The 25,972-nt window shown below is 39.7% G+C and overlaps 1 pseudogene; it reads left to right on the forward strand.

The window, feature by feature from the left end:
* The first annotated feature begins 13,368 nt into the window (after positions 1-13,368).
* LOC133869027 (uncharacterized) lies at positions 13,369-24,477 on the forward strand (annotated as a pseudogene).
* The last annotated feature ends 1,495 nt before the right edge of the window (positions 24,478-25,972 follow it).

Below are 25,972 nucleotides of genomic sequence, written 5' to 3' on the forward strand. Positions count from 1 at the left end.
TAAAGGTATCAAATCTGAAGGAGTAAGTGGATTAAAACCATAAACAATTTCAAAGGGAGAGAATAAGTAGTAGTATGCACAGTCCTATCATATGTAAACTCTATAAATGGTAAACAGTCCTCCCAAGTTTTCAAATTCTTTTGAATGATAGTGCGTAAGAGTTGTGAGTTAGATTCCTATTGACTACTTCAGTTTGTTCGTTAATTTGTGGATGACAAGTAGTGGAAAATAAAAGTTTTGCACCTAATTTTCCCCACAAAACCTTCCAAAAGTAGCTAAGGAATTTAACATCTCTATCAGAAACAATACTCCTAGGTATACCATGGAGTCGCACTATTTCCTTGAAAAACAAATTTGCTATGTTGGTAGCATCATATGTTTTATGGCATGGAATGAAATGTGCCATTTTACTAAATCTGTTCACTATCACAAAAATAGAATCAATACCTTTTTTTGTCTTAGGCAGCTCCAAAACAAAGTCCATAGATATGTCTACCCATGGCTCACTAGGAACGGGTAAGGGTGTTGATATGAACTCCACCAACAATTGTGATGAAACCCGATAATAATGATGGTTTGAAACCCCAAGATCATGTTGACAAGATTTGTTGAGCCTTGACCCGTGACCTAACAAGATGAGAAACCAAGACTACGAAGGATTAAAACGCCACACCAAGAAACCTAAGAATCTCACAAGAATCAAGGTGATAAGTTTGGTTGTTTGAACGCCACAAGATTAACTTGATAAGTTCAAAGAGTTCTTTCCAGAACGAAAAGGAACACAAGACCTCGCAATAATATTAATTTTCTGAAAACAATCTCTACCTACAAAATTAATAATGCCCATCTATATACAAGGAACAACCCTCCAAGAATAGGAAAATTCATAACTACAGCTTAGGTCTCTTGGACTTCTAGAGGCAGCCAAAATAACTAAATGACTAAATTTAATTTATTTAAAATAATTAATCTGATTGAGATCAAGGCACCGCTTCGAAGGATCTCGTTCAAGTAACAATTGGGCCGGTTACGAGCAAAGAAGTTCAAGGATGTACTCAACGTAGTCATTCAAGAGTTATGGGCTCAAGCAAATTCGTGGAGGCCCAATGAGCATGATCCACGTGGGCAACAAAGAATCGTCACCTTGATTCAAGTTCAAGAAGGATCCGGTCAAGGCTAAGAATTGGCAAGAAATATTTTGGGTCAATTCTATAAGGATTGGATTGTATGGCTATTCTAGGTGCCACTTTCTTTCCTTTTATGTTGTTGTCTTTTGTTTCCTTGACTCTAGGCGTCCAGCTCTTTTTTCCTATTCCAGCTCTTTATTTTTTTTAGGCAAGTAGGGATTTATTTTAGCTTTGATTAGGAAGGTGGGCGTCCAGCCTTTATTGCCTTATATGTCTTGTGTGTTTTAGGAAGGTAAGGATTTCTTTCCTTACCCATTTTCGACTTTAATTAGGTTTTTTTTTTTTTTTTCCTTGTAATGTTCAGCCCTTTAAATAGGTGCATAAGCAATGGAAAAAGAGACATTGATTATTCGTAAAACTTGTGAGGTTTATTCTCTTTGGTTCTTTGAAGAACTATGCGAACTTATCGGGATTTCCCGTGGCGTTCATCTCGACTTATCAAACGGAGTTTCCACTACTGTTTGTGGTGTCTTCCTTATACCGAGGTTCTTGTTGGTCATAAACAACGGGTCGAGGTCTTCCACTCGAATCTGTCCATAGAACGATCTTGGGTTCCCTTTCGTTGTTGTGTCTCATTATTCTTGACGGGGTTCACATCATTTGGTATCAAAGCATGGTTTCTAGTTCAGGTTTGCCTATCCTTTAACATCTTTCATTCCTGTGTTTATTCTTTAGCCACATCATTTATTTCTTAGCCGAATTTCCTTTACCCTATCTGTTCAATCTTTGTTTGTCTTGTTGATGTCTAAACTAGGTCTGGTCTCGCATCTAAATCCTATTTCATTATCTATGGCCTAAGGAGTTCGTGATTCACACCGATCATGAGTCCTTGAAACACTTGAAGGGCCAACACAAGCTAAACAAAAGGCATGCGTGATGGGTGGAGTTCATAGAGACGTTTCCATATGTCATTCGGTCCAAGCAAGGTAAGGAGAATATAGTCGCCGATGCACTTTTGAGCATGGTAAGGAGAATTTAGACGTTTCCACACTTGATGCAAAATTGCTTGGTTTTGAACAAATTAAAGAATTATATGCTGAAGACCACGAATTTTGTGAGGAATATAGAGCTTGTGAGAAAATCGCCTTTGGTAAGTTCTTTAGGCTTGATGGATTCCTATTTCGAGAAAATAAGCTATGCGTGCCTAACTGTTCTATGAGGGAGTTATTAGTGCAGGAATCACATGGTGGGGGATTAATGGGACATTTTGGAGTTGCAAAGACTTTAGCTATTTTACAGGAACACTTCTATTGGCCTCACATGAAACGAGATGTCGAACGGATTTGTGGTAGATGTGTCACATGTAGGCAAGCTAAATCCAAAGTGCAGTCCAACGGTTTGTATACTCCTTCACCAATTCCTAGTGAGCCTTCGATTGATATTTCAATGGATTTTGTTTTAGGATTGCCTAGGACTAAACGTGGAAGAGATTCAATTTTTGTGGTCGTGGATAGATTTTCTAAAATGGCACATTTTATTCCATGTCACAAAACAGATGACGCTTCATATATTGCTGATTTGTTCTTTAGAGAGATTGTGAGATTACATGGCATGCCTAGGACAATTGTTTCGAATAGAGAAGCTAAGTTCTTGAGCTATTTTTGGAAGACTTTGTGGTGTAAGCTAGGTACTAAGCTATTGTTTTCCACTACTTGTCATCCACAAACTGATGGTCAAACTGAAGTAGTAAATAGGACTTTGTCTACTCTATCGAGGGCAATCATTAGAAAGAACATCAAAACATGGGAAGAATGTTTACCACATGTTGAGTTTGCATACAATAGAGCTGTTCATTTTGCTACAAATTTTTCGCCATTTGAAAATTGTGTATGGGTTTAATCCTTTAACTCCATTGGATTTATCTCCTTTACCTTCGACAGAGCACGTTAATTTAGATGGCAAAAAGAAAGCTGACTTTGTGAAGCAGATTCATGAGAAAACAAGACTCAACATTGAGCGAAGAACGGAACGATATGCCACATAAGCCAACAAGGGACGTCGCAACCTGGTTTTTGAACCCAGAGATTGGGTTTGGCTGCATATGAGAAAGAAATATTCCCGGCGAAAAGACGTTCCAAATTGCTCCCAAGAGGAGATGGTCCTTTCCAAGTCCTCGAGCATATCAATGACAACGCTTACAAGCTAGATTTACCTGGTGAGTGCAATGTAAGTGCAACTTTTAATGTTACTGATTTGAGTCCTTTTGATGTAGGTGATGATTTGTGGGCAAATCCTTTTCAAGAGGAGGGGAATGATGGAGATCAAGGCACCGCTTGAAAGGATCTCGTTCAAGTACCAATTGGGCTGGTTATGAGAGCACGAGCAAAGAAGTTCAAGGATGTACTCAGTGGACTCATCCAAGAGTTATGGGCTCAAGCAAATTCGTGGAGGCCCATTGAGCATGATCCACGTGGGCAACAAAGAATCGTCACCTTGATTCAAGTTCTAGAAGGATCCGGTCAAGGCTAAGAATTGTCAAGAAATATTTTGGGTCTATTCTAGAAGGATCGGATTGCATGGCTATTCTAGGCGCCACTTTCTTTCCTTTTATATTGTCTTTTGTTTCCTTCTATATGACTCTAAGCGTCCAACTCTTCTTTCCTACTCCAGCTCCTTTTTTTTTTTGGCAAGTAGGGATTTATTTTAGCTTTGATTAGGAGGGTGGGCGTTCAGCCTTTATTGCCTTATATGTCTTGTGTGTTTTAGGAAGGTAAAGATTTCTTTCCTTAGCCATTTTCGGCTTTAATTAGGTTTTCAATGTTAGGGTTTTTTTTCTCTTGTAATGTTCAGCCTAAAAATAGGTGCATAAGCAATGGAAAAGACAGACATTGATTATTCATAAAACTTGTGAGGTTTATTCTCTTTAGTTCTTTGAAGAACTACGCGAACTTATCCGCATTTCCTGTGGCGTTCATCTCGACTTATCAAACGGAGTTTCCACCACCGTTTGTGGCGTCTTCCTTATACCGAGGTTCTTGTTTGTCATAAACAACGGGTCGAGGTCTTCCATTCAAATCTGTCTATAGAACGATCTTGGGTTCCCTTTCATTGTTGGCTCTCGTTATTCTTGGCGGAGTTCACATCAAAATTCACGATTCAAGAAAAAATTAATTCTGATAATCACGGTGAACAAATTAATTAATTAATTTTTTGACATAGATAAAAGGATAGTAAACCTGATTTTAGAGCCTTTGGCTCTGAAACCGAACATCAATCAACAGACTTTGAGACCCAACAAATATTGGAATATTTTCCCCAAAAAAACTAAAATTAAGATTTTTGATAGAGAACTCTTACCCAACGTTTATAAATGAAACGCGAATCAAAGGTATAAAGTAACAAACCCTGACCGAATGATTATAATTGAATCACGAACCGAAGGTATAAAACTTGAATGCCTCAAGGAAGAATCCTTGATAAGTTCACATGTTCTCTAAGGAACAAATAGAAGAAACAAACCTCACATTTTCTTTTATTTTCATTCAATGATCTTCATTACAATGAGTGCAGGCTATTTATAACCTTTTTAGCCCTGCATGCCCACTATACGAAAAAGGAAGGTAATGTATTTCAAAATAGGAAAATAGATTAAAAAAAAAAAAAAAAAAGACAAGTCAATTAGCCAATTAATTAGTATGAAATAGGCAAGTCAGTCAACCAATTAATTAGTATGAAATAGGTAAGTCAGTTAGCCAATTAATTGATACGGAATTGGCAAGTCAATCAGCCAATTAAATGGAATGAAATAGGCAAGTTAATCAACCAATTAATTGGTATGGAATTAGCAAATCAATCAACCAATTTGATTGGTCTGAAATTGGAGAGTCAATTAGTCATTAATCCACGCCATTGCTAGGGAAATTACGCCCCCATCAATCGCTTTGGGTCAAGCTTGGAATGCCCCGTTTTAGAATCACCCCAAATATCTTGAATCGGCCAACCCATGAAGTGTTTTTTAGATCCAACTGGAACATGCAATGGATCCTTTAATGGTGCTTGTTGATTCTCATCATTAGGATAACAAAGAGCCCTAGGATTCTAAAAGCTTAAAAACAGAAAAGTAAATCAAGATTGAAAACTTGTGTATGCATTGTATGAATGTTTTTTGTAATGCGTTGTCATGGCTTGAACTTGTTATGTGGTATCTCTTTTCTCTCACATTGTAGGCTAACTTCAATGTGATGGTGCATAGAGTATAAAAAAATCACAGATATAAAAATACTCCCTCTTGTTGTATCAAAAGGACAATGGTAAACAGAATATATAAAATCCACCATCATAAAATTACAAATATCCAAAAACATGAATAAGAATAAAAGTCTCAAACAAGAGCCAAGAAAACAACAAAAATGAGTGTCAACAACACTAAATCGTCATCCTCATTATGTAGATGATGGTGCTTGAGGCACTCCTTGATATTAATTTGGCACTGCTCAACTCTGACACCGATAGTGCTGATCTCTCGCTGAAGTGCACGCAAAATATCCATCATTTGAGCAAAGCCAGCATCATAAGATGGAGGAGGAGCACTCTGAGAGTAGGTGATGGAGATCAAGGCACCGCTTCGAAGGATCTCATTCAAGTAACAATTGGGCCTGTTACGAGAGTACGAGCAAAGAAGTTCAAGGATGTACTCAACGTACTCATTCAAGAGTTATGGACTCAAGCAAATTCGTGGAGGCCCAATGAGCATGATCCAGGTGGACAACAAAGAATTGTCACCTTGATTCAAGTTCTAGAAGGATCCGGTCAAGGCTAAGAAATATTTTGGGTCTATTCAAGAAGGATCGGATTGCATGGCTATTCTAGGCGCCACTTTCTTTCCTTTTATGTTGTCTTTTGTTTCTTTCTATATGACTCTAAGCGTCCAACTCTTCTTTCCTACTGTAGCTCTTTTTTTTTTTTGGCAAGTAGGGATTTATTTTAGCTTTGATTAGGAGGGTGGGCGTCCAGCCTTTATTGCCTTATATGTCTTGTGTGTTTTAGGAAGGTAAGGATTTTTTTTTTTTTTTTTTTTTTTTTCTTGTAATGTTCAGCCCTTTAAATAGGTGCATAAGTAATGGAAAAAGAGACATTGATTATTCGTAAAACTTGTGAGGTTTATTCTCTTTGGTTCTTTGAAGAACTATGCGAACTTATCGGGATTTCCCGTGGCGTTCATCTCGACTAATCAAACGGAGTTTCCACCACCGTTTGTGGCGTCTTCCTTATACCGAGGTTCTTGTTTGTCATAAACAACGGGTTGAGGTCTTCCAATTGAATCTGTCCATAGAACGATCTTGGGTTCCCTTTCATTTTTGGGTCTCGTTATTCTTGACAGGGTTCACATCATTTGGTATCAGAGCACGGTTTCTAGTTCAGGTTTGCCTATCCTTTAACATCTTTCATTCCTGTGTTTCTTCTTTAGCCGTCCACATCATTTATCTCTTCTTAGCCGAATTTCATTTACCCTACTTATTCAATCTTTGTTTGTCTTGTTGATGTCTAAACTATTGGTCTGGTCCCACATCTCTTAGTTATTTCGAAATCTTATTTCATTATTCTTAAAAGCTTGTTGCTGGAAATTTTGAATTGTTTGTTTAGTTTCAAAAGAACTGAAAGAGAATTATCTAATGGAAAAAGGCAAGAGTGGTGAGAACATCAGAGGGTAAAAGCCATATTCTTTTGAGAGAAACACGAGTGGAGAGTGATCTACATTCTTGAGTGTAAACACGTAAGGGAGTGATTCGTGAGGTTCTTTTTTTTATAACCTTTGTTTTGCAGCAATCATGTCTCACGATAGTGGTACCATTGCCGAAGATGGTACAAAATTGGCTGATCCGAAAGTGTTTATGGAGGGCATGACGAGTGAGATGAGGCGTGTGATGAAGATGGAGATGGAGCAAGTTCACGAACGGATAGATCAGATGGAGAATAGACGTGAGGAGCAACCACAAAACGGTTGTAATTTGCGTAGAAGGGAAAGAGTTCCACCGAGGGAGGAGGATGAAGAGCGTTATGGGTTTGGTTTTGATGAAGAAGATCGGGATTCCATTGTTAACAATAGGAGACCTGGAGGAAGATTTAGAGAAGCTAGGAATCGCGAAGATAACTTGGGTGGTATTAAGATGAAGATTCCGTCCTTTCAAGGTAGATCTGATCCTGAGGCATATCTTGAGTGGGAGAAGAAGATGGAGTTCATGTTTGATTGCCACAACTACTCTGAGACAAAGAAGGTAAAATTAGTCGTGATTGAATTTTTTGAATATACTATTACTTGGTGGGATCAGCTTGTGATAAACAGGAGGCGGAATAGAGAACGCCCAATAGACACATGGGAGGAGATGAAAGTAGTGATCAGAAAGCGGTTCGTTCCAGCCACGTTCCTCAAGGTAAAACCGAAGCCTCTACCTCTAGGAATCGTGATATTAAATGTTTTCGATGTCAAGGCAGGGGCCACATAGCAAGTCAATGTCCAAACAAGCAAGTCATGGTGTTGCAAGCCAATGGTGAAATTGTGACCGTTGATGAAGATTCCAACACCGACGACATGCCGCCATTGGAGGATGTTTCTGAGGAGGAGTATTTAGCCCCTGACGCATTGACATTGGTGGCGAGGAGAGCATTGAGCTTGCAAGCAAAAGGAGTTGATGAAGTACAGCGGGAGAACATCTTTCACACTAGGTGCTACGTTAAAGACAAGGTATGTAGTGTGATTATTGATGGTAGTAGTTGTACTAATGTTGCAAGCACAATTATGGTGAAGACATTGGGATTGCCCATGGTAAAGCACTCGAGACCGTACAAGTTACAATGGCTAAATGATAGTGGTGAGATAAGGGTGAACAAGCAAGTGTTAGTCATTTCGAATTGGTAAATACGAAGATGAAGTGTTGTGTGATGTAGTACCGATGCAGGCGGGACACTTATTGCTAGGGCGTCCATGGCAGTTCGATAGGCAAGTGAAGTATGACGGCTTTACGAACAAGTACTCTTTTGTACTTAATCAACGATCAATCACTCTTGTACCATTGACACCGCAGCAAGTATACGAGGATCAAGTGAGATTACAAAGGAGAGAGTGATCAAAAGAAAGAGAGTGAGCAAAAGAAAAAGTGTGAAAATCAGAGAGAGGCTGAGAAAAATGAGAGAAAAAGAAAATCAAAGTTTGGCCCTTGAGAGAAAATCAGTGATACCGGATTGAAATGGAAGAACAGGAAACTCAAGAAATGAACAAGAAATTAAGGATAGGAGTTCACCACCCAAGAGATTCACCAAGGGGATATAGATTATCACCACCCCAAGGATTAAATCAGGGGATACAGAACTATAGGAAGTTCACCACTCAAAGGTTAACACCTAAGAGATACAGAATTTACAAGAATGAGGATTCACTCTTGTCACAAACCAAACTGATTTTCACACTCTAAAAACGTTCCTCTTCAGCTTACAACCACAAGTATTTAAAGAGCTTGGAACTACCCTCCAAGCATAGGACAAACAAGACAACCATGCTGCAATTCTTACAAAAAAAAAAAAGACATGGCAAACAGGTCAGGAAATTCAGGAGATAGACAGGGGACAAGATCCAAAAAACAGGCAAGGAGACAAGGGATTTTCAAAAGTAAGAAAACAACATTCCGGATTTTTCGGGTGGACCCAACGACTAATTTCAAAACGGTCGTATCTTTTTTCCTATTTCTCCAAATAGACTGAAACTTCTTGGGCTGGAAAGATAACGTCTTGAACTTTAATTTGGACCTAAGAAACTCTCAAAAAGGACATCTTTTGGTCCCATTATGATGGGCCTAAACCCAGTAGTAGACTGGACATACCCATGTCAGGTTCCCCCGATTGATGAGGACTTGCCCTCAAGTTCACGATTTCTTCATTTTCTTCATATGGAGATAAGTCACTCACATTGAAGGTTGCAGATACTCCAAAATCTCCAGGGAGTTCAATCTTGTAAGCATTTTCTCCAATGCATTGAAGTACCCTAAATGGACCATCAGCTCGAGGCAAAAGTTTAGATCGACGCTTCATGGGAAAACGCTCCTTTCGAAGGTGAATCCACACCAGATCTCCTTCCTGGAAAGCTGCAGGCTTCCTATGTTTATTTGCTTGCTTGCGGTACTTCTCATTTTGCTTCTCAATATGAGCTCGAATCTGTTCATGTAATTTCTTGATCTCCTTCGTTCGTTCATCAGCATCTCCACTAAATTGAGTATTAGTAGGAAGTGGAGCCAAATCAAGAGGGGTAATGGGTTTAAGACCATAGACAGCCTCAAATGGGCTACAACCAGTGGTTTGGCTTGTAGACCTATTATAAGCAAATTCAGCTTGAGCTAGGAGGAGATCCCATTGACGGATGTTCTTCCCTACAAAGCTTCTCAAGAGATTCCCCAAACTCCGATTAACAACTTCAGTTTGGCCATCTGTCTGGGGATGATAAGCAGAGCTGAATTGAAGGATAGTACCAAGCCTTCGCCAAAGAGTACGCCAAAAATGCCCGACAAATTTGGAATCACGATCAGAGGTGATCGTCTTAGGAATGCCATGAAGCTTGACTATTTCTCTGAAGTACAGGTCAGCAACATGAGATGCATCAAGAGTTTTGTTGCAAGGAACAAAATGAGCCATCTTTGAGAATCGATCAACCACCACCATAATAGAGTCTTTGTTCCTTTGGGTTCTTGGTAAACCTACAACAAAATCAATACTAACATCCTCCCATGGGGCATTAGGAACAGGTAATGGAATGTATAGCCCAGTGTTTTGTTTACGACTTTTTGCGCGGTGGCAAATTTGGCATTGCTTCACGTGTCGAGCAACATCTTGCACCATTTTGGGCCAAACGAAATGTTCCTGCACAAGAGTTAAAGTTTTATCCCTTCCAAAATGACCAACAAGGCTTCCTCCATGGGCTTCTTTGATAATGGCTTCCCTCAGCGAACATTGAGGAATGCACAAGTGATTGTCTTTGAAAAGAAAACCATCTTGTAACAAGAAATGGTTGTTAGGACCATTAGAACATTCCTTCCATACATTGCCAAAATCAGGATCATCCTTGTAAAGTTCTTTGACAACTTCAAAACCCAAAACCTGCACTTGCATAGTGTTAAGTAAAGAGTGTCTTCGACTTAGGGCGTCAGCAACTTGATTGAGTTTACCTGACTTGTGCTTGATGGAGAATGAATAAGCTTGCAAGAATTCACTCCACTTTGCATGTCGCTTGCTGAGTTTTTGCTGGCTGCTCAAATACTTTAAAGCTTCATGATCAGAATGAAGTATAAACTCTTTATGGAGTAGATAATGACTCCAATGCCCCAAGGTTCGAACAAGAGCATAGAATTCTTTGTCATAGGTTGAATACTTCTTCCGAGATTCATTGAGCTTTTCACTAAAAAAGGCAATGGGCTTACCTTCTTGACTGAGAACACCACCAATCCCCAAATTAGAGGCATCGCAATCAATTTCGAACACCTTGGAGAAATCTGGAAGTGTAAGGATCGGGGCCCCGGTTACTTTCTGTTTGAGAATTTCAAAGCTCTTCTGGGCTTCCTCCGTCCACTTGAATGTTCCTCCCTTAAGGCATTCCGTGATAGGTGCAATGACGGTGCTGAATCCTCTGATGAACCGTCGATAGAATGATGCAAGTCCATGAAAGCTTCTTATATCATGGAGGGACTTGGGAGTAGGCCAGCTGGTGATTGCCTCTATCTTGCTTGGATCCATCATGATTCCTTCTTTGCAAACAACATAGCCTAAGAACAAAAGGCTATTGGTGCAGAAATGACACTTCTTCAAGTTGACATACAGCTTTTGCTCTCGCAGAGTTTGTAAAACTTGACGAAGATGATCCATATGTTGTTCTTGAGACTTGCTATAAACTAAGATGTCATCAAAGTAAACAACAACAAATTGACCCATAAATGGTTTGAAAATATGATTCATAAGGCGCATAAAAGTACTTGGAGCATTAGATAGTCCGAATGGCATAACCATCCATTCATAAAGACCATCTCTCGTTTTGAACGCTGTCTTCCATTCATCGCCATCTCTCATGCGAATTTGATGATATCCACTGCGAAGATCGATGTTTGAGAAGATTGTGGCTCCATGAAGCTGATCTAGGAGATCATCCAACCGTGGAATGGGAAAACGGTAGCGGATGGTGATTTTGTTGACAGCCCTGCTATCGATACACATACGCCATGAGCCGTCCTTCTTTGGTACGAGAAGTGCAGGAACGGCGCAAGGACTCATGCTTTCTCGCACAAGGCCTTTGGAGATCAGCTCATCAACTTGCCTTTGCAACTCTTCGTGCTCCCTTGGATTCATCCTATAGGCTGATTTGTTAGGTAAGACAGGACCTGGAATAAGATCAATATGGTGTTGTATACCCCTCATAGGTGGAAGGCCCGGTGGAAGTTCTTCGGGAATAACATCAGGGAATTCCTCAAGAAGTGGTTGTATCATAAGTGGAATTTCAATGGGGTCTTTCTTTTCAACTACAATAAGAACATACCCCTTCCCACATTCAGTTAAGGTTTTCTCAACTTCACCTACAGATAGTAAGTTACAACCCTCCCCTTTAGATGGTTTAGGAGTAATTACCATTTTTAATGGGGCCAAAATCACTTTAACTCCATCTTTTACAAAAGAATAGGTGTTTTTGAGACCATTATGGACAGTTTTTCTATCATACTGCCAGGGCCTACCAAGTAGTATGTGACAAGCATCCATAGGAACAACATCACACATAACTTCATCTTGATAATTTTTTCCAATGGAGAATTGAACTAAGCATTTCTTAGTTACCTGGATATCATTGCCCTTTCGAAGCCATTGAAGTTTGTAAGGATGGGAATGAGCTTCGGTTTTCAGATTCAGCTTCTCCACCATGGTTGTAGACACCACATTCTCACAACTTCCCCCATCAATGATAACATCACACACCTTGCCATTGGAAGTGCATTTGGTGTGAAAAATGTTGTTCCGAAGCCAATCATCTTCTGCATAAGTTGATCTTAAGAGCCTACGAATGACAAGAGACTCTCCTTGATCTGCATATGTCAACTCCTCCTCAGATTCTTCCTCAACTTGCTCCTCCGCATTATCTTCCAATTCTTCCTCAACAAGGGAGATTATCTTGCGATTTGGACAATCAGAAGCAATATGTCCAAAACCATGACATTTAAAGCATTTTCTACTTGAATTAGAAGTATTGAAACGATTAGAACCTGATGGGGCTTCATTCTTAGCAGGTGGTTTGACAGCTGCTGTCTTGGTTGGTGGACTGGCCTTAGAAGTAGAACTACTCCCCCGGTTTGTGCTTCCATCACGATTGAAAGGCCGATAGGTGCTCCTACGCCCCTCCTTCAATTGTTTCTCCACCTTGAGTGCTAGCTTGAAAACATCATTGTAAGTCCCGTAGGGTTGCAGTTGTACAACATTACTGATCTCAAGACGTAACCCTCCAAGATAGCGGGCAACCATTTGTTCTTCGGGCTCTACGATGTCACAACGCATCATAGAATGATCGAACTCTGCTGTGTATTCTTCCACGGAGAGATCATTTTGTCGAAAGTTGTGGAATTTAAGAAAAGCATCTTGCCTATAATGATCTGGTAAATACTTCTTCTTAAGAGCCTTCCTCATCTTCACCCAAGTTACAATGCGACTCTTTCTCTCACGTTCTCGCTGCCTCTTAAGGTGTTCCCACCAAATAGAAGCATGTTTTCGTAGCTTGATGGCAACAAGCTTCACTTTGTTGTGATCTGGAACATCTTTGTAATCAAAGATTCGCTCTACGGTGTTGAGCCAATCAATGAATTCATCGGGTTGCATTCTTCCTTCAAATTCTGGAATGTCCACCTTGACGTCGCAACCCCTTCGGAAAACATGATTTCTGAGGTTACGTGGGTGAGGTGGAGTGCTGTCACTTGAGGCGTGACTACGAGCATGGTGAAAAGGATTAACTTCGTCTCCATCATTGCTAGAAACTTCAACATCCGATCCATGATGAGATGCACCATGTTCAGAAGCTTCGTAACGCTCTAGGCGTTGTTGGAGCTGCTGTACTTGTCTCCTCAAGGCCTCCATTTCGATATCTCGCAGGTCTCCTTGTGGCGGTGCTTCTGGAGCTGCTACCAGATTAGCTTGACCACGACGACCACGAGCAGCCATAATAACAAGAACTATGGAGATCAAGGTACTAGAGATCCCTCTTGAGAAACCAAAGCTCTGATACCAATTTGATACCGGATTGAAATGGAAGAACAGGAAACTCAAGAAATGAACAAGAAATTAAGGATAGGAGTTCACCACCCAAGAGATTCACCAAGGGGATATAGATTATCACCACCCCAAGGATTAAATCAGGGGATACAGAACTATAGGAAGTTCACCACTCAAAGGTTAACACCTAAGAGATACAGAATTTACAAGAATGAGGATTCACTCTTGTCACAAACCAAACTGATTTTCACACTCTAAAAACGTTCCTCTTCAGCTTACAACCACAAGTATTTAAAGAGCTTGGAACAACCCTCCAAGCATAGGACAAACAAGACAACCATGCTGCAATTCTTACAAAAAAAAAAAAAAGACATGGCAAACAAGTCAGGAAATTCAGGAGATAGACAGGGGACAAGATCAAAAAAACAGGCAAGGAGACAAGGGATTTTCAAAAGTAAGAAAACAACATTCCGGATTTTTCGGGTGGACCCAACGACTAATTTCAAAACGGTCGTATCTTTTTTCCTGTTTCTCCAAATAGACTGAAACTTCTTGGGCTGGAAAGATAACGTCTTGAACTTTAATTTGGACCTAAGAAACTCTCAAAAAGGACATCTTTTGGTCCCATTATGATGGGCCTAAACCCAGTAGTAGACTGGACATACCCATGTCAATCAGAGAGAAAACAAAAGAATTTCTTTGCAAAAGTGAGTGAGATCAAGCGAGCAATGTTTTCAAAACAACCGATGATTGTACTTTTGTACAAAGAGGTACTTTTAAACACTAACGAACTTGACATTGCTTTGCCTAGTTCTATTGTTTCTCTTTTGCAGGAGCACAAGGATGTCTTCCCCGAGGAAACACCACATGGGTTACCTCCAATCCGAGGGATTGAACGTCAAATTGATTTTGTTCCCGGTGCAACCATCCCAAACCGACCAGCTTATAGGAGCAATCCCGAGGAGACAAAGGAGCTTCAACGGCAGGTAAGTGAATTGTTGGCGAAAGGGCACGTGAGGGAGAGCATGAGCCCATGTGCAGTTCCAGTCTTACTTGTACCTAAGAAGGATGGGACGTGGAGAATGTGCGTTGATTGCCGAGCCATCAACAACATAACGGTAAAGTATCGTCATCCTATCCCACGCTTAGATGATATGTTAGATGAGCTGCATGGTTCTTGCATATTTTCTAAGATTGATTTAAAAAGTAGTTATCATCAAATTAGGATAAAAGGAGATGAATGGAAAACCGCCTTTAAAACAAAATATGGTTTGTTTGAATGGTTAGTTATGCCTTTTGGTTTGACTAATGCTCCAAGCACCTTTATGAGACTTATGAACCATGTTTTGCGTGCATTTATAGGCAGATTTGTTGTTGTCTATTTTGATGATATACTCATTTATAGTAAAAACATAGACGATCATGTAGTACATTTGAAATCCGTTTTAGATGTGATAAGGAAAGAAAGGTTGTTTGCTAATTTAAAGAAGTGCACTTTTTACACCGATAAACTTGTATTTTTGGGATTTGTTGTTAGTGCACAAGGTATACAGGTTGATGAAGAGAAGGTACGTGCAATCCAAGATTGGCCGAGCCCCACAAGTGTAGGTAATGTTAATAGTTTTCATGGACTTGCTAGTTTCTACCGGTGGTTCGTGAAGGACTTCAGTAGCTTAGCCGCACCGCTTATCGAAGTGATCAAAAAGAACGTTGGATTTCGGTGGGGAGAAGAACAATAGAAAGCATTTCAATTGCTTACTTCAGTGAGAAACTCTGCGGGGCAGCCTTAAACTACCCAACTTATGACAAGGAGTTGTATGCATTGGTTCGGGCTTTAGAGACGTGGTAGCGCTATCTATGGCCTAAGGAGTTCGTGATTCACACCGATCATGAGTCCTTGAAACACTTGAAGGGCCAACACAAGCTAAACAAAAGGCATGTGCAATGGGTGGAGTTCATAGAGACGTTTCCATACGTCATTCGGTACAAGCATGGTAAGGAGAATGTAGTCGCCGATGCACTTTTGAGCATGGTAAGGAGAATGTAGACGTTTCCACACTTGATGCAAAATTGCTTGGTTTTGAACAAATTAAAGAATTATATGCTGAAGACCACGAATTTTGTGAGGAATATAGAGCTTGTGAGAAAATCGCCTTTGGTAAGTTCTTTAGGCTTGATGGATCCCTATTTCGAGAAAATAAGCTATGCGTGCCTAACTGTTCTATGAGGGAGTTATTAGTGCAGGAATCACATGGTGGGGGATTAATGGGACATTTTGGAGTTACAAAGACTTTAGCTATTTTGCAGGAACACTTCTGGCCTCACATGAAACGAGATGTCGAACGAATTTGTGGTAGATGTGTCACATGTAGGCAACCTAAATCCAAAGTGTAGCCCAACAGTTTGTTCCTTTACCAATTCCTAGTGAGCCTTGGATTGATATTTCAATGGATTTTGTGTTAGGATTGCCTAGGACTAAACGTGGAAGAGATTCAATTTTTATGGTCGTGGATAGATTTTCTAAAATGGCACATTTTATTCCATGTCACAAAACGGATGACGCTTTGCATGTTGCTGATTTGTTCTTTAGAGAGATTGTGAGATTACATGGCATGCCTAGGACAATTGTTTCGGATAGAGATGCTAAGTTCTTGAGCTATTTTTGGAAGACTTTGTAGTGTAAGCTAGGTACTAAGCTATTGTTTTCCACTACTTGTCATCCACAAACTAATGGTCAAACTGAAGTAGTAAATAGGACTTTGTCTACTCTATTGAGGGTAATCATTAGAAAGAACATCAAAACATGGGAAGAATGTTTACCACATGTTGAGTTTGCATATAATAGAGCTGTTCATTCTGCTACCAAATTTTCGCGATTTGAAATTGTGTATGGGTTTAATCCTTTAACTCCATTGGATTTATCTCCTTTACCTTGACGGAGCACGTTAATTTAGATGGCAAAAAGAAAGCTGACATTGTGAAGCAAATTCATGAGAAAGCAAGACTCAACATTGAGCGAAGAACGGAACAATATACCACACAAGCCAACAAGGGACGTCGCAACCTGGTTTTTGATCCCGGAGATTGGGTTTGGCTGTATATGAGAAAAGAAAGATTCCTGGCGAAAAGAAGTTCCAAATTGCTCCCAAGAGGAGAGATGGTCCTTTCCAAGTCCTCGAGCGTATCAATGACAACGCTTACAAGCTAGATTTACCTGGTGAGTACAATGTATGTGCCACTTTTAATGTTACTGATTTGAGTCCTTTTGATGTAGGTGATGATTTGAGGGCAAATCCTTTTGAAGAGGAGGGGAATGATGGAGATCAAGGCACCGCTTCAAAGGATCTCGTTCAAGTACCAATTGGGCCGGTTACGAGAGCACGAGCAAAGAAGTTCAAGGATGTACTCAACGGACTCATCCAAGAGTTATGGGCTCAAGCAAATTCGTGGAGGCCCATTGAGCATGATCCACGTGGGCAACAAAGAATCGTCACCTTGATTCAAGTTCTAGAAGGATCCGGTCAATGCTAAGAATTGGCAAGAAATATTTTGGGTCTATTCTAGAAGGATCGGATTGCATGGCTATTCTAGGCGCCACTTTCTTTCCTTTTATGTTGTGTTTTGTTTCCTTCTATATGACTCTAGGCGTCCAGCTCTTCTTTCCTATTCCAGCTCTTTTTTATTTTTTTTTTATTTTAGGCAAGTTGGGATTTATTTTTGCTTTGATTAGGAGGGTGGGCGTCCAGCCTTTTTTGTCTTATATGTCTTGTGTGTTTTAGGAAGGTAAGGATTTCTTTCCTTACCCATTGTCGGCTTTAATTAGGTTTTTCTATGTTAGGGTTTTTTTTTTTTTTTTTTTTTTTTTTTTTTTTTTTTTTTTTTTTTTTTTTTTTTTTTTCTCTTGTAATGTCCAACCCTTTAAATAGGTGCATAAGCAATGGAAAAGGCAGACATTGATTATTCATAAAACTTGTAAGGTTTATTCTCTTTAGTTCTTTGAAGAACTACGCGAACTTATCGGGATTTCCCGTGGCGTTCATCTCGACTTATCAAACGGAGTTTCAACCATCGTTTGTGGCGTCCTCCTTATACCGAGGTTCTTGTTTGTCATAAACAACGGGTTGAGGTCTTCCATTCGAATCTGTCCATAGAACGATCTTGGGTTCTCTTTCGTTGTTGGGTCTCGTTATTCTTGACGTGGTTCACATCATATAAAGTAGATCTTCCCGGTGAGTATAATGTCTCTTAATGGGCCCCATGGTAGACCGAACTCTAGAGATCCATTGCAAGTTCCAGATGGGCCAATCGCAAGGTCAAGAGCAAAGATCAAGGAAGCAATGCAAGGATTGGTGCAATCCACTTGGGCCGAGTTTGCAAATTTATCAAACAAGACCTCAGAATTCAATATGGGCTTGAAAGAAGAAGAACTAGCTTTAATCCATGTGATACAAGCGACAGATAGGGGCGGCATAGCCTAGTGGTTTAGTGCAGGCTCTTTATTTCATTAAGTATAGGCGTGTGGGCCTATTTTTTTACGTTGCTATGGTTGTAGGCTTTTGGGCCTATTTATTTCATTAAGTGGACTTCTTTTATTAGCTATAAAAGTGTAGTTTAGGATATTTTGGGCTTGAAAATGTTCAGTCCATGTCTTTTAATTAATGTAAGCCTTGACCTTCAAACCGAAGCTGAGTATTAGACTTCATGAAAGTTTGACTTCCAAGAGGATCCTGAGCTCTCACCTTGGGCTCAATCTCAGCAATATTCATCACAGAACGGAGATAGATCTTCGTGACCAGGCATGCAAAAGGAAGACCTATGGAGTGTGCTCGTCTTTCATCTCGAGCATGGTATGCAGAATGTGCTTGCAGAGACAGAAAGGCACCCTCATGACTAGGGCGTAAAGAAATCTAGCCCTCTTCAGTACTAGCTCACTCCTACGAGCTGTGGGCCATAGATTGTGTAAAACAATCTTTGCGAGCAGGCGGTGCGGGGGACAGAATGCACTGATCTTGATGAGTGAGTGTGCTCGCTCATCGCCCGAGGATGGGCATCAAAGAAGTCCATAAGATGCTCCAAGCCAGGAGGCTCCAATATCTCTGAGAATGGACTAGCTGAAATGGCACGCACTGGTACGTCAATGATGGAGCGGATCAGCTGGGGGTCAATCTGGACATTGTGCTCTCGGACTCTAGTCTGAAGAATGATCCCACTGTCATCATCCTGAATCACCTCTAAATGCAGGGCATGCACAATTGTAGAGATAGCCCCATTGATTGTCCTGAATCATCTTAGCAATAAAGTCCAGAGGTGCAACCATAATATCTGCTCTAAGAATATTCCTCTATAGAATCACTTGCCTGTTTTCCGTTCTAGCCCTAGTGGCCCTGCGCTGAGAACTGCCTAAAGACATTTTTCTTAAAAAAAAAGTACAAAGAAATATATGCCCAAAAATACCACAAAAATGTTAAATCCCGTTAGTTAAATGAAAAATAAACATTATAACAGCAGTAAAATGGACTTTCCAAAAATTACACATGTAAAATCAAATAGCCCAAACACAGTTCAAAAGATTGACAGAAAATATAACCCAACCTCAGCAGCAGAGAATATAGAGAATATAAATAATTTCATGCATTATTTAACATCCAAAATAAATCCTAATATTCAAACAGTGAAAAAGAAACTGAAAAGAATATAAGAGAAACAACAAATTAGTTGGGAATGGAGAAAAAAAGCAGAAAATGACAAAAGATGACGAAAACTGGTGAGAAAATAACGATAAACATGCACCAAATCGAGAAAAAAAAAAAAGTCACAAGGATAAAGGTGCTGTGTAGTGCAAAAGAGAAAGAGACGCGGATCTTAAACCTATAGGGCACCCCGTCTGGACGTATCACTTAACCGTCCGAACGGCTACTGCCAGCTCAGCCTTTGGGAAGGCTGCACACGTCTGGACGTAAGAATAGGTCCTTCCGGACGCTCCACACTGAAAAACTGAAATTAAAGGAAAATTTATAGAAAAATATTTTTCCCTAAAATTAGTTTCAAAACATGCATATATAAATAACTGATAAGACAGTCAAATAGCAATGTAAAAAAAAATTGCAAAGATATAATTGAGAGTTAAGCATTCAATAAGCACAAATAAGGTATGATGTTTACTGATATGATTTAAAAGTCAAACCTTATTTTACAAGGGCCTAGCCTGCTTCATCTGATACTCTCCCCCTAAGATACAACTCTTTTCTTTTACTTTGCCCTTTAGTGACTGTCTATTTCCACAGTAATTTGATCACTGACTGTTTTTGTAGGGACAAGTTTAAGAACAGATTTATAGCACAAAAAGTAGTGGATCTTTTTAATTATCCAGAATTTATGAGTCTATGTACAACTAACAAGTTGGTCAATTTGACCATCGTAGCAAAAAAAAACTCTCATCAAAATTTTTGAATGTTAAAAATCAGAGAGAGAGAGAGAAAGTACCTTAGGGGAGCTTTGGATAGTGCACAATTTTTCATCGCATTGGAAAAGCAATTGTCTAGCATTAAGATGCAACTGGAAAACTTAGCAGATATCAAGCATAAACTCTCAATCATATATATAAGCATATTTAATCAAAGCACAATGAATTAAGACATCAGGCAAAAATACATACAATATTTGAAAAGCTATTAAAAAGAAGAAGGAAAAAAAAAATCTGCATATTCTCCCCCAATTTTTTTTTTTTTTTTTTTATTTTTTATGTTGAAAAAAATAAGACAGAAAAACAACAAAGACATGCTATGAAGAAAATGAAAAATATATAATCCTAACATGTATGGTAAGATCAAACCTGTCCTCAGGGAGAGAAGTTCAGAATTACCAATACAGAAAAGCAGCCGTCTAACATGCTTTTTCTGTCATCCCCATCTTACCTGCAAAAAAAATTTCTCAAGACAAGAAGAGAAAATATGGGGATAAACAAATATGGTTCCTAAGAATGCAAAGCATGTGAACCAAATGCAATGCAAGCAAACCTGACATGCTTTTGGATTAGGACTCAAAATCTTAAGCATGTGTGACCTCACCAACTAGGTGGGTCCATTCCCCTCGAGGGGTGAGTGTCCTAATCCGTTCTGTCCCAATCTTGCCTTTCCTGTTGTGATGGTTGACATCTTTCAACTGGTTTTCCATCCATCTCAGCAAGCTATGCACAAAACTACTAAAAAGGGGTGGCCCTTCATAAGATGGGTCTCTTTTGGGCATCTGCAGAGTCTCCTTGTAGTGTCTTGACGTGTCCTTCTTTGGGATCCATTTTTTATTGACAGGAACAATCTTTTCTATTGACACTGATGCTGCGCAGCTTGATATCTTACTGGAGGTCTAGTTCCTGATGAAGCGTGTCTTGATAGCTTCTTTTGACCTTGACGCTAAGGACACCTGGGTGGGATGTGACCGCTTACACCACAATGATTTCAACATATGGGTAGGGCCCATAGGGCTTCTTTTGGTAGGGGACTTCTTAATGATTTCAGCATCAACCGGACCTTCTCCTCCAATGACAACCTTTCCCTTATCCACAAAGGCGGGTGGAGGCTCGGGGACTGTGGGCTTGACAAACACAATCTTTGAAGTAGAGGGGATATCAGAGGTAGAAGCTACAAACCCGAGTCCGGTCTTGTCAGTTGGGCACTTCTGAATAGATAGCATATGAGTGAGTTTCTCATCAGTGACCTCTCCAACTGTAGCTAAGTCTCCAATAACTTTTCCTCCAGATCATGAATCTTGAGCAGTAAGGAACTCTTCTCAGTTTGCAGACTGTTCAGCTCATGCACATATTGTTGGTGAATCTTTGTTAGCTTCAAGAACTTTATATGACTTTATAGGCCTCTTTGAGTTCTTCTCCGTCTTCATTGCTGCACTCTGAGTAATAGGATTGGGAATCCTCTTAGTCTTCATGTGGAGCCACAAAGGCTAGAAATTTCTAATCTTTACCAGGAGTTTCTTCTTCTTCTTCTGACTCATCACTAAGAGAAGCTTTGTAGGCCTTCCCTTTAGCTTGCTTGAGTGATGAGAATCAACAAGCATCATTAAAGGATCTGATGTGAACCCCGTCAAGAATAACGAGACCCAACAACGAAAGGGAACCCAAGACAGTTCTAAGGACAGATTCGAATGGAAAAACCTCGACCCGTTGTTTATGACAAACAAGAACCTCGGTATAAGGAAGACGCCACAAACGGTGGTGGAAATTCCGTTTGATAAGTCGAGATGAACGCTACGGGAAATCCCGATAAGTTCGAGTAGTTCTTCAAAGAACCAAAGAGAATAAAACCTCACAAGTTTTATGAATCATCAATGTCTCCTCGATTACATGTTAGGTACACCTATTTATACAAGAAAATTACTTGCGGAGAAAGTAGTTCTAATCCTAATAAGTAAACAAATCAATTCCTAGCAAGGAAAGAAAATAAAGTCCAAATCAATTCCTAGCAAGGAAAGAAAATAAATAAAGATCTTAGGTAGGTAAAGAAAATAAGTCTTGCAATCCGATCCTTCTAAATTAACGAACAATCTCAGCAGTTCTTAGCCTTGACCGGATCCTTCTAGAACTTGAATCAAGGAGACAATTCTTTGTTGCCCACGTGGATCATGCTCAATGGGCCTCCACGAATTTGCTTGAGCCCATAACTCTTGGATGAGTCCGTTGAGCACATCCTTGAACTTCTTTGCTCGTGCTCTCGTAACTGGCCCAATTGGTATTTGAACGAGATCCTTCAAAGCGGTGCCTTGATCTCCATCATTCCCCTCCTCTTGAAAAGGATTTGCCCTCAAATCATCACCTACATCAAAAGGACTCAAATCAGTAACATTAAAAGTGGTACTGACATTGTACTCACCAGGTAAATCTAGCTTGTAAGCGTTGTCATTGATACGCTCGAGGACGCAATTGAGTCCATCTATGGGCTGGAAATTTTTTTCTTTGCGTATGTAAACCCAAACCCAACCTCCTGGGTCAAAGATGAAACGTCGTCGCCCTTTATTAGCTTGGTAACCAAACTTTTCAATCTTTGGCGCGACCTTCTTGTGTCCATCCAAACTACTCCTTTCATCAATAGGTAAAGGAATCAAATCTAAGGGAGTAAGTGGATTAAAACCATAAATAATTTCAAAGGGAGAGGAAGAAGTAGAAGTATGCATAGTCCTATTATATGCAAACTCTATAAATGGTAAACAGTCCTCCCAAGTTTTGGAATTCTTTTGAATGACAATGCATAAGGGTTGAGTTAAAGCCCTGTTGACTACTTCGGTCTTGAGTCGCAGTATTTCTTTGAAATACAAATCAGCTATCTTGGTAGCATCATTTGTTTTATGGCATGGAATGAAATGTGTTATTTTACTAAACTTGTCAACGACCATAAACTTGTCAAAATCCATAGATGTGTCTACCCATGGCTCACTAGGAACGGATAAGGGTATAAACAACCCATGTGGTAAAACCTTAGAATTGGCCTTTCTACATGTAATTTTCCTACCACATATTCGAGTGATGTCTCTTATCATCGCCAAAAGAAATATTCGTGTAAAATTTCTAACGTTTTCCTGACACTAAAGTGTCCCATTAATCTCCCACCATGTGTCTCACGCAATAATAATTCACGCATTGAACAATTTGGCATACACAATTTGCTTTCTTTAAACAAATAACCATCATGCTTGTAAAACTTACCAAGAGCCGCTTTATCGCACGCCATATACACATCAGAAAAATTAGCGTCATTAGCATACAAGTCTTTCAAATATTCAAATCCACACATTTTAATTATTTCAGTGAGTGGTGCAACAATGGTGCAAAAATCCCTAACAAAATGCCTATAAAAGCTAGCTAAACCATGAAAGCTTTTTACCTCAGTCAGGCGTTGACCACTCCTGGATAGCCCTGACTTTTTCTTCATCCACCTCAATACCTTTTGTACTAACAACATAACCAAGAAAAACAAATTTTTCCATACAAAAGGTACATTTCTTAAAATTAGCATACAACTTTTTACATCTTTGAAGGTATGCTTTACTTTCTATTTTAGATCCAAAATTGCTTGGCTTTGAATACTTTAAGGATTTGTATGCACAAGATTCTGATTTTGGTCATGTGTGTTCAATGCATGTGAAAAAGTGGCGTTTGGTAAGTTTTATAGGCATGATGGATTTTTGTTTCGGGAAAATAAACTGTGTGCCTATGTGTTCTTTGCATGAATTGCTTGTGAGAGAAGCTGATGGTGGTGGTTTGATGGGTCATTTTGGTGTAGCTAAGACTTTAGGAATTTCGCATGATCATTTTTTTTTGCCTCATATGAAACGTGATGTGGAAAGAATTTGTGAGAAGTGTATCACGTGTAAACATGCTAAGTCTAACTTGAAACCTCATGGTTTGTACACCCCTTTGCCAATACCTAGTGAACCTTGGACTGATATTTCTATGGATTTTGTTTTAGGTTTACCTAGGACTAATGCTCCGTTTGTTTCGGTGTAAAATGGTTTCCGTCGTAAAATAGTTTCAGGGAAGTCATTTTTCAAAAAGATATTTTCCGTCGAAATCATTTTTTGGTGTTTGGCGCATACGGAAAATTACAAATATTTTTTATATTTTAATTTAATCATATTAATTAAAAAATAAATAAATTTTATTCACAAAAAAAAATGTTAATATAAAATAATATAAAAATATTTTTTTAATATTTGGCAGATACAAATTCTGGCAAAGTTGCCGGAATTTGGCCATTTTTGCCGGATTCCTGCAATCTTTGCCGGAATCCAGCAGAAAACGGCTAGATCTCGGCCAATTGACCGGAAACCAGCCGTCCTGGCCAGGATCCCGCCGTTCTGGGAGGATCCCGACCGGACTGGCCGGAGATTCGACCAAATCCGGCCAGATGCCGGGGGTCCGGCCGTTCTGGCCAGATCCAGGCTGGATCCGGCCGGGAACCGGCCAGATTGCCGGAGACCCAGCCGCTCCGGCCAGTCTGGCCGGAATCTGGCACGGTATCTCCGGAATCCGGCGATGTATGCAGGATTTCGCCGGATTCCGGCCTAATTTGTCGGATTCCGGCACCGAATGGAGTCAGAATCTGGCTTGTCGAAATCCGACAATATTCAACTGCTTGAATATAAAGGTCGACTGCGTTGTTTAAAAACGAGTCGACTATATCTACCATCTACGGAAAATGATTTACGCTTTTAAAAAGCATAAATTATTTTCTGAAATTTATTAAGCATTTTTTGTCAAACGGAAATCATTTTCCGGTTGACCATTATTTTCGTCCCTACCAAACAAACGGAGCATAAGAGGGGAGAGATTCAGTTTTTGTGGTGGTAGATAGATTTTCCAAGATGGCACACTTCATTGCATGTCATAAAACCAATTATGCATCACATATAGCTGATTTGTTCTTCAAAGAAATTGTTAGGTTACTTGGCATGCGTAGGAGTGACGGTAGGACCATTGTTTCTGATCGGGATGCAAAGTTTTTGAGTTACTTTTGGAAGACTTTGTGGGGAAAGTTGGAAACCAAGTTGTTGTTTTCTACTGCTTGTCATCGACAAATTGATGGTCAAACTGAAGTAGTAAATAGAACTTTGTCTTCTTTGTTGAATTTTCACCATTTGAAATTGTTTATGGCTTTAACCCATTGTCACCTTTCGATTTAACTCATTTACCTTTGAGTGAACGTGTGAACTTAGATGGCAAAAAGAAGGCAGAATTTGTAAAGATGATTCATGAAAAGGCACTATTGAACAGTGAGAGGACTCAACAATATGTCCATCAAGCCAACAAGGGACGCAAGAAGGTAGTCTTTGAACTAGGAGATTGGGTTTGGTTGCACTTAAGGAAGGACCGTTTTCCGGAAAAACGATGTTCAAAACTCCTACCTCGGGGTGACGGACCATTCCAAGTAGTGGAACGCATCAATGATAATGCCTACAAGCTTGACTTACTGAGTGAGTATGGTGTGAGTGCAAGTTTTAATGTTGCTGATTTGTCTCCTTTTGATGTAGGTGATGATTTGAGGACAAATCCTTCTCAAGAGGGGGAGAATGATGCAAACCAAGGAGCTGGACATGCTGAGATCATACACGTGGGAATGGAGCTGAAGTTGCACAAAACCCTTTGTAGTGTTCTAATGGCCCAATTACAAGACTTAGAGCCAAACGTTTAAAGGAAGCACTAAATGGGCTAATCCAAGAGAATTGGGCTGATTCTAAAAAGACCAAGATCGGCTCAAATAATAATCAAAGTTTAGTCCATGTCATCAAAGCAATTGAAGAGGATAATTAGCATGCAAAAACGTGACCAGCATGGTCTAACCAGTAAAGGATGTGAACTTGTTGAGTTTCAAGGATATTAAATAGGGGAATGAACTTGGTCTTGGCTGGTTATGTTAAATATATTGAATTTAGTCATTTAGTTATTTTTGGCTGCCTCTAGAAGTCCAAGAGACCTAAAAAAACGTGGGGACTTGTTTATATTGATGTTTGTGTTGCTTTTAAAGCTTAGTTATGAATTTTCCTATTCTTGGAGGTTGTTCCAA

This window comes from Alnus glutinosa, chromosome 5 (genome assembly GCF_958979055.1).
Source record: "Alnus glutinosa chromosome 5, dhAlnGlut1.1, whole genome shotgun sequence".
NCBI lineage: Eukaryota > Viridiplantae > Streptophyta > Magnoliopsida > Fagales > Betulaceae > Alnus > Alnus glutinosa.